The sequence below is a fragment of the Ursus americanus genome, chromosome 14, assembly GCF_024610735.1.
Source record: "Ursus americanus isolate L20-20 chromosome 14, mUrsAme1.1.p, whole genome shotgun sequence".
Lineage (NCBI taxonomy): Eukaryota > Metazoa > Chordata > Mammalia > Carnivora > Ursidae > Ursus > Ursus americanus.
The window spans coordinates 6127771-6140878 of NC_142140.1; the positions used below are offsets into that span (position 1 = coordinate 6127771).

The 13108-nt window shown below is 36.2% G+C and overlaps 1 protein-coding gene across 2 annotated transcripts in view; it reads right to left on the minus strand.

The window, feature by feature from the left end:
• Positions 1-13108, minus strand: part of PPARG (peroxisome proliferator activated receptor gamma) — a 129426-nt gene that overhangs the window by 94469 nt on the left and 21849 nt on the right. For both annotated transcript variants that reach the window (XM_045812298.2, XM_045812299.2), the window contains exon 2: positions 12707-12779. The gene's annotated coding sequence lies outside the window, so the exon portion shown is untranslated. The remainder of the gene's footprint in view (positions 1-12706; positions 12780-13108) is intronic.

A 13108-nucleotide genomic window follows, 5' to 3' on the forward strand; every position in this document is an offset into this window, starting at 1 on the left:
ATAACCTTTTTGATATAACTTATATGTGTGTCATAGTAAACTGGATATTCTTAAAATAATACTGTGTATTTTGAAAAAAATAAATACTTAAAATTGAGCAAACTTTTTTAAAAAAAGATTTTATTTACTTATTTGAGATAGAGTGAGAGAGAGAGAGAGAGCAGAAATAGGGCAGAGGGGCAGAGGGAGAGGGTTCGATCCCAGGACCCCAAGACCATGACCGGAGCCAAAGGCAAACACTTAACTGACTGAGCCACCCAGCCATCCCCTGAACAAATATGTAAGGAAGAAATTTAAAAAATCAATTATCCTTTCCCTTCAAGTTCATAGTCTCACAGATGGCTGATTCCACAAGCTATGCTACTATCTTGACCAAAAACCCAGGATAACTAACCATACAGCTTCAGCTGAACATTCAGTTTTTGGATACTTGGTCGTCTTGCCCAACATTTCAGTTTCTATCCAAGAATCGAAAAGTCATTTATTGAAGTCTTCATTTTTATGTAACCCATGTAAACCAATACTGTAAATCTCCAACTCAGGATAAGGAAGGACCAATGACAAACTTGAAGCTCAGTAATGAAAGGGATGGAAAGACCTCTTCAGATCACCAGATCACTGAAGGTGAAGTTGACGAACAGTGAAATGTCAACTCGGGCTCTAATTCTTTATCAGAAAGATGAGAAGAATCAGTGACTCCCAAAATAGCACTAAGTAAAAATGAGAATATTCTAGAAGGTAGTATAAAATATATAAAAAACATGTATTTGGGAACATATTCCTAGAGTCGATTTTCTCACTTAAGAACACTAGCCAGGGATGTCTCTGTTGATTTTGTTACAGCTGTAACTTTTCCACCATACCAGGCATTAAAGTTACAAATTGGCTTGCTGTTCTAGAGATCTGGAAAAAGTATACGCTGTTTCACTGAACTGCTGTAAATTTAAATCCATTTCCTCTAGTTCTTAGCTTCTTTTGGCAAAATACTTCTAACTAAAAGTGTGATCAACTACATTGTCATACTTCAGGCTTTTTACAATTCCATCTACGGTGGGGAGGTAGTAAGAACTCATAAGGAAGTAACGTATTACGGTGACATTTTATAACCTTTAGCAAGCCTTGGGACAACTGAAATCACGTGTTTCAGATGGAAAGCGTTACTAAATTTGGGATGACTTCTTGTGGCTTTTTTTTTCTTTCTTTCTTACACCGGCACCACTAAATTTTTCAGAAATAGATTTCTGGGTTTTTTCTAAGTTGCTTTTCCTTCATAACATAAAACACAATTCCTTCTTCAGTAAAGAAATGTTCTTGGTAAAATTTAAGTTAACAAAAGATGGGAAACTAGGATACTAATTCATTTTTAAGTTACTACACAAGATAATTTTGAAAAATCCTGAGACTTCCATTCACTGTCAGTCAATCCCCCCCAAGTATAGTTCCTTTTTAACACGAAATCAAACTCATAACCAAACAAAAAACAATTAAAATGAGACAAAAACAAGGCAGGTACATAACTGTCTTAACATAATATGTTTCTGAATTGTCATGGGGGAGACTGATAAGAACAATTAAAGCAGAGAAACAACATGGGAAGAGCAGGAAGCCTCTACTGGTGACCTTCTATTTTGTAATTCAGCTTTCATTCATTTACTAAGTATTCATTGAGTTGTTACTGTGTAGCAGGCCTCATGCTCTATGCTAAGGACACATCAGAGAGCAGGATGACAGTCCTTGCCTTCAAGAGTTTACAGTCAGCAACACCCTCAGACATTTTAATAATTTTTAATAAGGGGGGAGGAAGGATACATTCAGAAATTTTGACTTGTGGACCTTATATTCTAAAAGTTTCCTTTGTTTTATTTTAGTTATTCCTGCAAATTCCTCTGATATATGAAGCTATATGATCGCCCTATCTGTGAATAGATCAAGGCTGTCCCATTCTGTATGTATGGAAAATTAAGTATTGGAAGGGTCTTTAAAGATCAATTGGTCTAACTTAACCTAATTTGTCTAACATATGAGGCTAGAAGAGCGAAAGAGACTTGATTAAGGTTGCTTGGCTGCCATGTCTTTATTTTAAAGAGCTTTTCTTCCAAGGAAGATAAAACTTCGGAAATACCGTTATAGCTAGTGCTTTGATAAACCTATGCTTACGTGACCACCTTTCTTCTTTACCTACCAGGAGAGTGGTCACATTTAAGCTCATTCTCCTTTCTTCCAAACTTAGTGGAGGCAGTCTTTTCTCACAGGGTCTGTTTCTCTTTAATGGCTATCCTGAGGCCTCACCCCTGTACTATTTCCACCTTCTCCACTGATGTGCTCTCTTCTCGACTTTACTTGACTCAGCTGCTCCAGGACTGTCCTACTTGCTGCCAAAATTCTCAGTGGTCTAAAATCACTCCCTTCATTCACACACCACCTGTTACCCTCACAGCTCACTGTAATACCCCTTCCTACTGCTGGACTTAAACCCTAATCTTCAATGACCGTCTCCTCCTTTTAACTGTTAATGGCATTATTCCTTTCTTCATTCTTCATTCTTCTTGACATTTCACTGCCCTTTTACATTTTATTTCAGTAAAAAAGTATGTGAGCTTGGGAGTCAGAAACCTCTATTTCAATCTAGATTCCACTTTGTACTGGCAGTACGAGGCTCTCAGCAAGAACCCTGCTAAACTTCACTTTATTCACCTGTAAAATAGGGATAATCCTAATTCCTACTTTATAGGGTAATTGTGAGGACTAAATAAGATTATATATGTTAAGTTATAACCACAATACCAGGTACATAAAAGATACTAAGTGTTGTTTTCCTTTTCTTTCGTTTTCTTTTCCTAGAACTCTCTTCATTTGCCATCAATGACACCACTCCCTCCTCTTCTTCTTTCAAACTTCACCTGTGTGTCTGTTCTGCGGCCCTCAGCTTCAGTCTGTGCCCATGACACCCAAATCAACAGGCTAGTTCCACCGTTTGAAATGAGGCTCATCCCCTCTCTTCACATCTCTCTGGAATACTTCTTAGATATCCCACCTTCACTTCAAATTCAACAAATCTAAAAGCTAGTGTATCTTTCTTCCCGCAGAGGAGTCCCTCTTCTCTATTTAATATCTCATCTCTCTGTATATCAGCCAAAAGTTCATCTTTGACCCTTTTATCTTTCATCTTCCTCATTTCTTATTTAGTCACCAAATCTTATAAGTTATCAAAATATCTCTTTTGCTTGTCTCTTCCACAGAGGGCTTCTATCTTACCTCCTCCCTATTTCCAAATCTTCAAGTCCCAATGCCTCCTAGACAAGATCCAGGTTTCTCAGTGCAACGTTTGTACGCTGCCAAACCTAGCCCTTTCCCCCGTATGTGCACTTCCCGCTGGTTCTCCAATAAGCATGCCCGTCAATATCTTGGCCTTCCTACCCCATGATGCTCCTCATATTTACAATTTCTGGCTTCTTCCTTCTCATGTGTCCATAGCCTTACTTTCAAGTGCAAGCATCTTAGGAAACAACTACTCACTATTCCAGCTCTGCACCTGTGTGTTCTTCCACAGATTGTTACTGCATGCTTTTCCTCCATCACACATTGCCCGGCTCTGTTATTTAATTCTTTCAGGTTGTATGTGTAAGTACTATCTTTGGAACAAGACTGTGAGCAAGGACTATCTCATCTCTGTTTCGTCTAGAAGAGCACTGCATATATAAAAGTAGTTCATTAAATAACTTGCTTTAAAAATAATACATAAAGGGGCGCCTGGGTGGCTCAGTCATTTAAGCGTCTGCCTTCGGCTCAGGGCGTGATCCTGGCGTTGTGGGATCGAGCCCCACGTCAGGCTCTTCCGCTATGAGCCTGCTTCTTCCTCTCCCACTCCCCCTGCTTGTGTTCCCTCTTTGCTGGCTGTCTCTATCTCTGTCAAATAAATGAATAAAATCTTAAAAAAAAAATAATACATATGAGGGCACCTGGGTAGCTCAGTCAGTTAAGTGTGTGTCTTCCGCTCAGGTCGTGATCCTGGGGTCCTAGGATGGAGCCCCATGTGGGGCTCCCTCCTCAGAGGGAGTCTGCTTCTCCCTCTGCTGCTGTTCCCCCACCCCCCACTTGAGTGCTCACTCACTCTCACTCATTCAAATGGATAAATAAAATCTTTTAAAAAATAAGTAATACATATAAACAGATATATAAAAAAAAAAAATCTCGAGACAAATAACTGTCCTAGCCCTTTACCTGACTTGGAAGCCCTGTTTCAGATGCAGCAGAACACTGAAAGGCCATAACTAGTTTGTGAACTGAACATTTTTCATTCCTGAATTACACAGGTAAAAAGTAGTTCATGAGGTCCTTAGGCACTTTTATGGATTCATTTACAACACGTGCAAAAAGAAAAAGCCTATGTAAATGCTAAATATACAAAATCATAAATACATATATAGGTCATGGAAATTCTTTTAAAATAATTCAATTTTGGGGGCGCCTGGGTGGCTCAGTCATTAAGCGTCTGCCTTCGGCTCAGGTCATGATCCTGGCGTTCTGGGATCGAGCCACGCATCGGGGTCCCTGCTCCGCTGGGAGCCTGCTTCTTCCTCTCCCACTCCCCCTGCTTGTGTTCCCTCTCTTGCTGCCTCTCTCTCTCTCAAATAAATAAAAATCTTTAAAAAAAAAAATTCAATTTTGTACATGCTTTGCATCTCTAGTTGGTAAATTTTAAAATAATATTTAGGCAAGACTGCTAATAATACTATGTCTAATTAGTAGAAATAAAAGTATATCCGAATCATTTAATTTCAATTACATTACTTGCATAATATTTGTTAAGAATTGTGTTAAGCACTAGGGATAGCCAGAAGATGGTCTCTGCTCCCAAGAAGCTCACTCCTAAACCTAACTATAAAATCGGTTATAGTATGATACAATAACTGTATATTCCCGTCATGAACTGAATGCTGTGAGGGGAACACTGTGCAGTCTGGGGTGGCTGAACCATAATATTTGTGGTAGCAAATGGACGGGATAGGCTGAAGGGGTAGGCTGAGATGACCACAAGGTTTCTAATACTCCCTGAAAGGAGGGTGAAATGTAAACAAACAACATTTTAGAAAGATAACTGTCAACTTGGGAGGATGAAATGCAAACAGTTGACTGTTGAGTCAGACAGATAACTTGCTATTACTCAGGTAAGGAATTAGGAAAAGCTGAACTAAATCAACATCAATGGAAATAAAAAGGTTGGGAAAACAAAATTATAGTAGCAGCAATCAGTAGATTCATATACAGAAAGATTCCCCACCACCACCACATTTGGCAATGGGGAGCAGAACCGTACAAAAAATGTATTCTTCTTAGATACTTACTTGCTGTTGCTACTACTTCTTTTCCAAAGTCTGACGGATAAAAATAGTTAGTCCGTGTAATGAGAACCAACCTGGCAGCATTTTTTTTTACAACTTTCATGTTTCACTTAAGGTTGAAAGTCAAGTCACTCTAACACACTCCAGCCACCAACCCATCCCGGGTCAGTTGTTCTTTAAAAGGATGTGAACTTAAAGGAAGTTAATCTACTTTGTCAGACACAGAGGCACTGCATTTTTAGAAGTGTGATTGCTTCTAGTAAGCACTTTTTCTGGTAAAATGTGGTAGAGTACAGATCTGTTATGTGTTACCTTTTTCATATGGGTGCTTAAAATAAAATTTAAAAAACTAATACAATGAAGGGGCTTAATGTTTTTCTTGAACAAAGATATTTTTAAAACATACTGAATAGTTACAGAAATTCTTTAAGCCCCTTTCATACAGATAAGCATTTAGACAAATTATTTTGTTATTTCTTATTAAGTGGCAATATATTATTGTGGGGCCTGAAACTGAAATAACTAAATGCAGAAATATCTCAATAATTTCAACAAATAGCTCCTGCTACTTAATGGGCCCCAGCAGGTAGGACAACCAGGTATGTTCCTATAAATCCTTAAATTACTGAAAACACATCATCACCATTAAGGAAAGAAATAACAGCAGGTCAAAAGGCAAAAACCGCATTCTGTTCCACTTTAACTGGTAATAAGAAAGTACAGATTAAGGAATAAAGATGTGCACCAACAACACATCCTCAAAAAAAAATTAGTATGTGCTAGGAAACAGTCATTCTGGGGGCAAAATATAATTCTTGTGTAGTATCACAGTATAAGGGAGTGGCTTGCACTCAAATCTTACTCTTTAAAAAAATGACCTGGATTTTCTCAGTGAGTGGAGCACTGATTAGAGTGTCCTGGTGACTCTTAGCTTGAGTGGGATGGAATAAGTTACTTGTCCTTTATTTTGATTTCATTTGGAGAAGATAAAAATTTAAGGCAACAATTATAGTCATCCCTTAAAGACATATAATGCTGTAAGAATTTTCTAAGCCCCTTATATATTTGATCTTACTTGATCCTCACAATAAACATCTCCCACTTAACAGATAAGGAAATTGAGGTCCCAAGTTTTTAAGAAATTGTCAATTAACAGAAGAGGAAAGATTACAACCTAGGTGTCCTGACTCCCAAAACAGTGATATTCTCTGGAATGACATAGTTGGGGTTCTTCTAAAGTACAACTGGAGGTCAGTGTTGGTAAAAAGTTGAGTATTAAACATCTCTATAGTAGTAGGAAGAATCATCTTCATCGTTTGTATGTAATTATTATAATACTTACTCAATGATACACCTTATATTTCCAGTGAAAGCAACAAAACAATGTTTCATGGTTTGGTAGTCATGCTAGATTTCTCTGGATACTCAAAATAGATTGCTAAAAAAAAAAATCAGTTCTGGTCAATTATATTTATACGTCAGTGGTCACTTCTGGACACAAAAGTGCTCTCAATTTTACGACACTATCTGGAAGAAGTTCAACAACACATTGTTAATACTCTACTCCTACAAAATAATTTTAAAGCTCCATGGGAATTTAGATTTGCACAAGTTATTAGGATGTGACCTTTCCCTTAGATTTCTTATTTTAGGATTGACTTAACATTGTATTTCCCCAGTGGGAGCTGTTGTACTTCCTTCGCAGATAAGAAAAATAGCAATCACAAATTATAGTGAGTAAACTTAGGAAAACATATATTTCTGTGATGCAGATGAAACCAAAATCATAAAAGGAGCCTGTACTACGTATTCCTTGAGTTTGAGAGGAAAGCCATGTGGCTTGCTAACAAAAGAAAACAAAAGTCATGCCATTATGGTATTTCCCTGAAATTTATACTTAATTGTTTTTTGTCCCAGCTACCAAGTCTTATGACTTTTAAAGATTATTAAAGATGTTTACGTCACTAAATTTCCTATGTCCTGTCTACCGAGAGTATAAAAGGTTAAAAATACCAAACTTTTAATAATTTAAATGATTTCAGATCACAGGACTGAATTGAAGGACAAGGAGTTCATCAGCATAAAGAAAAAAAAACTGAATAACAGAGTTGCTTCACTTTATGTTTTGTGGAATAATAGTGGCTTCCAGTTATTGACCTCGTACATGATACTGTGGTAGGATTTAGGCACAGTATTTGTAACATATGAGTTGCTGAAAGTATCCAGATAATCAAGCATGCTATAGTTAGGACTCTAGAGCTCCTTACTGTTATTTTTTTTTTTTTTTTAAGGCAAAGAGAATTGTGGAAGGGGAGATGATGAAGACATGTACATTTTTTCCTAAGTGCCAAAATCAATAATTTTACATGGTGTTAGTTGATGGAAATACTAAAATTAAATTGTGAGAAGATTAAAAATATTTTCTCTTCTAAGAACGAGAGTGCAGGATATAAATGAGAATTAAGTAACTGTCAAAAGTAATTTTTGTATTCTCTCTTATCAGACATATTCGTGCAGTAGGTTTTATTAAAATTACTTGAGAACACGGCTTCACTTATTACTCAAGAATCTCAAATAATCCAAACTTCACCATATATTCTGCAGTTTAATTGTTAATTCAGAGTCTCTACATCACAGTTTTTCTTTCAGGCTTAATTTTTAGGACGCTCAACATTTTACAGCTGTGATTAACATTTTTAAGTAAAGATAGTACCCACTGTGATTGATATACATTTTTTTCACAAAATATTACATAGTTCAGGCAAAGCTAGGTATTAAAACATTGTTTTGAAAGGAAAGAGAATTTAGAAATCATTTAATACAATCCTTTAATTGCATAGACATTGAGGGTCAAGGGATAGCAATGTATTTACTAAATACTACATAGACATAAAAATATGTGTGTATGTTTATTAAGAACTGGAAGGCAACCTGTAGAATAGTTTGAATAAGAGTATTAAGATTATAGATAATTTTTTTCTTTAAATGATCTGTATTTTTATCACCTTGTTTATTTGATATAAAAAATAGAGTAAACTGTTTTACAGTTAAAACCTATAATCTCTACTTCATGTCATTAACTATAATACTTAACCCTCAAATGAAGGTTTAGAATGAAAAGAAAAGACAATCACCCCTAATCTTTTTCCTGTTCATTTTAATATATTTTAACCACATAATTTTGTACCTTAACATTTTCCGTATATCTTCATTCTAACATGACTATTCCCCTCAAATATTCAAACCACAAATTTAGAATACTTGATTTAGATAAATTTTTTTTAAACAACTGATTTGTATCCACCTCTCTGGAAGTCCTATTTTGTTAAACCTGCATTTTCAAAAGCAGTCATTCCTTTCTAACTAGCAACACGTGGACTTGAAGGCCATCAGGGACCCTGAGCACAGTCTTTACATTTTATTTAAATTTGGCATAACCTCAGGAAATCATCTGCAACTCCTTGCAATTATGTAGGTTTTTTCCTAGCCAAGAACAGAACAGAACAAAACAAATACCAAAAACCCCATATTATTCTGATACCTAAACTTGGTGAAGCTCTTTCACTCTCCACCCTCATTCCACCATCACACACACAAAGCCACTGCTAAATGATAATACATTTAAATGAACAGAAATCACTTAAATGTATGCTTCAGAGGAAATAACGTTTCTGCTCATATTGCTGGTAACGGACCTCCAGAGTAATCTGAAATGTCTCTAATACTAATAACGCAAGACTAACGCAGTTACTCCAACTCTTTAACAAAGAAACTCCTCTTCCAGCAACGCAGCTGAACAAAATTATTTTTTAAAAAGTGAAATATGCGCACAAAGATATTCCTATATGTAATGATATGAGAATAAACTAGCAATTGTTTAATAATAAAAAACTTGAAACCACCTCAAAACTGGCTTAGTAAATTATGTGGTATCAAGATGCATTATTCTGTTGCCACTACAACAAATCTGGAAGCCAGGTAGAAACAAAGGAAGATTTCTATGATCTAACAGTAAAAGAAGCAAAAATGCTACATACACCGTAACTAGTAGTAAGTACAAAATGTGAACACATTGACAAGAACTGGAAGAAACTATGCAGAAATCAGAAAAGAACAGCACGTGTGATTAAAAGTGATCTTTTCATATAAAAAATATTTTCAGCTTTTCAGCCATAAAAACATCTTAAAAGAATTTAATGCAAAGTGAAACAAACCCGATAATCAGAATTCAAAAAGCAAAAGTAATTTGTCCTTGTTCCTACTCTATTTCTAAATGTACCACTCACCTGCCTTTTAGGTTTTACAAGTCAACATTATCTAGGTTCCAATCCTGAAGCCCTGCATTCACACGCAGCAGTATAGCTCGGCGGAGAGTTTATTTACAGAGGGCAGGACTGAACTTTGCATGTGAGCACACTCAGAAAATGATAAGGATCGTTGTGTCCTATTAGTAATTTACAGAATTGTGATTTGCTCCACCCAGTACACCTATAATTGAATTCCTCAGCCATAAAATCATTGGGACCAAACAAGTTCAGATATCTTTTATCTGAGTCCTTTTTTCTCCCTTACCATCAGTTAACATATTTCTTATGGGGCTTTTCTTCTTTTTATAGATTCATTTGTCTTAGTTATAAATTAACCCCACAAGCAACTCTCGCCACGACCCAGCTCTACCGTGTCCTATGTACCAGGCTTCTTTTTACACGCACAATTGATGACAGAGGAGCCATTTAAACCGCCGGTTGGTAAATGATGCCCAGGGAATCATCTCTAGGTTAATAATAAAATAAAAAATTCCTCAGGATAAAGGCTCTCGAGCAGAGATTCTCCTCACAACTGGGCACCCTGGCAAAGAAGTGGAATGCTAACTGGTGGAAACTTCCACTATTTCTTTTTTGCTTGTCAGAAAAATTGTGGTAAAATACATACAACATAAAAAAATTTACCATGCTAACCATTTTTAAATGCACAGTTCAGTGGCACAGAGTACATTCACCCATTGTTCAACCATCACCACCATCCACCATCTCCAAAACTTTTTCATCTTCCCAAACTAAAACCCTGTCCCCATGAAACACTAGCTCCCTATTCGTCCCTCCTCCCAGCCCCTGGCAGCCCCTATGGTGCCTGCTGTCTCTAGGAATTTGAGTGCTCTAGGTACAAACTTCTGTTTTTTTCTTGTTTCACCTGAATTGTGTAAAATACGGAGTTAACAGCAAAAAATAAAAAAAAAATTCAGAGAGGAATTCCTAATACTTAGCATTTCATTGTTATGCCCAAATGCTTGGATTCAGACCAAACACTCATGTTCAGATGTCAAAGTATATACCCGCCCCTTACTTTGTCTTCCAAAAGGATGGTCTTCCGATTTGAAATGGCTTTAGGCTATGGACTCTGAGAAACAAACTGAGGGCTTCAAAGGGGAAGGGGGTGGGGAACTGGGATAGGCTGATGGGTAGTAAGGAGGGCACGTATTGCATGGTGCACTGGGTGTTATACGCAACTAATGAATCATGGAACTTTACATCAGAAACCAGGGATGTACTGTATGGTGACTAACATAATAAAAAATTATTATTATTAAAAAAATAATTCCTTTAAGAAAAATAAATAAATAAATAAATAAAAATGTATGAAGAAAAAAAAATGAAGTGGCTTTAGGTTTTTCTAAAGTTACACTGATTTTCTAAGCAAACTTAATGCTGCTATCGATTGTCCTTAAGAATCAAAGTTCCCTTAGTACTACTTGTATTCACCGAACTCCCAGACATTTTACCTAAAAACAGTACGATCTTCCATCATCTTTACCACTCAACTATAACACTCCTAATTCTCAGTTCAGATGGTGCTTTGGGTAATGAAGATCGGTGGGCCAAGAGATTATTAACGAGATCCAAACACTCTCACAGTTTGGGTTTGAAAATTCAAATCGGACCCTGATCATCACCAACTAAAAACTGCTAAGAGATGGTTCCCGAGGAGGCAGCGCCTCGTGGGGTTTTCCCACTCACAGGTGTTCTAGGGGCTGGAAGTAACTGGCTGAACTATTAAGTGCAGATCACACTTGTGGACGTAGGGACTGCAGTGTGGCTAGGATTAAGAGACACAGCTCAAGGGGTATCCTTGATGAAAAGAGTGCCCCTGCTTCTCTCTGTTCTAAGAGGTGCAAACAAACAGAAACTCGCCCTATCAATCATGAAAATCTAATGAGAATGATTATTTAGGGACTCCAGTGGGACTTTAAAAGAACTTTTTATTTCGAAATAATTTGACGCTTACAGAAAAGTTGCAAAGACAGAAAGCTCCCATGTAACCTTCATGGAGCTTCTCTTGCTGTTGACATATTACAACCACAGTACAGTGATCAAAACTAATAAATTAACATTGGCACAATACTATAAAGTACTTTCTTTGGACTTCATCAGTTTTTCCACTGATGTCCTTTTTCAGTTCCGGGATCCAATCCAGGATCCCACATTGCACTTAGTTGCCATGTCTTCTTATTTTTCTCCAAATCTGGAGTAGTTCCTCAGTCTTTCTTTTTTTTAACAGCTTTATTGAGGTATAATTGATATACAAAAACTGCACATATTTAACTTCACATTTATTTATTGATTCAGTAGTCGTTTTTCTGTATCAGTGTGGAATAACGTATATATATATTTTATTTTGAGAGCTATGATCCAATACTGTAGTTATTTATTTTATCGTTCAAAGTATTTCAGCTTTGGCCATTGGGAGCTGGAAAAATGTGAGCAATAAATTACATAACTGTAGTATCAGACATTAACTCCCCAAATAAAATATATATATATGAGTATCGGATATTAAAACTAATTTCTCCTTTGTGAGCAAGGATCAAGGCAAGATATTTTTATTCATTTTTAAAATTTTAAAAATTTTTTATTATGTTATGTTAATCACCATACCATACATCATTAGTTTTTGATGTAGTGTTCCATGATTCATTGTTTGCGTATAACACCCAGTGCTCTATGCAATACGTGCCCTCCTTAATACCCATCACCAGCCTATCCCAATCCCCCACCCAAGATATTTTTATTTTTATCTCAATTTAATTGTATGTATCATAGGAACCTAAAATAATGTACTTGAGACTTAATTCTAAGGATCTAAGTTATTTTTCAACTTCTAGGTCACTCTCCTATCTTTGTTTTGTCTTAGACAAATACATTAGTGTGTTCTTCAACTGGTAAATTATACAACAGAAAGTATTCTGATAGCCAAAATAAAAGCTCTCTAAGAAATTTTATGATAAAATACCATGAAGAATTTGCATGTTCTTTTTAAAAGATACTTCCAAATACCAATTTAGTAAAATAAATTCTGTATTTACCTACCGTGAAAGGGCAACTCGTGTTTGAGAAAATGTCCTTCCTGTATGCTGTGGCTTAGAGTTGGCTTCTTTCAAATCTGAACAATAAAACAAACACACAAATCATTTGATATACACATGCTCAAAATTTTTAGACAATCTAGGCTGCCAAAATGTATAGGCACAAATAAATTTATTTTCTGTTAGATTTCATTCTGAATGTTTGTTTTCCCTTATTTTTATAGTCTCTAGAAGTAACCAACAGACTACCAACTGTAAATCACGCAGGGCTGGAGAATCTTCTTAAAGAGACATGTATTAGATTTACTTCACCTACTTTCCTACTCTGTCACTGATCATGAGTTAAGGTCCTTTATCTCATCCATCTTTTATGTCAAATTAATAATGACACCTATATTACGGGACA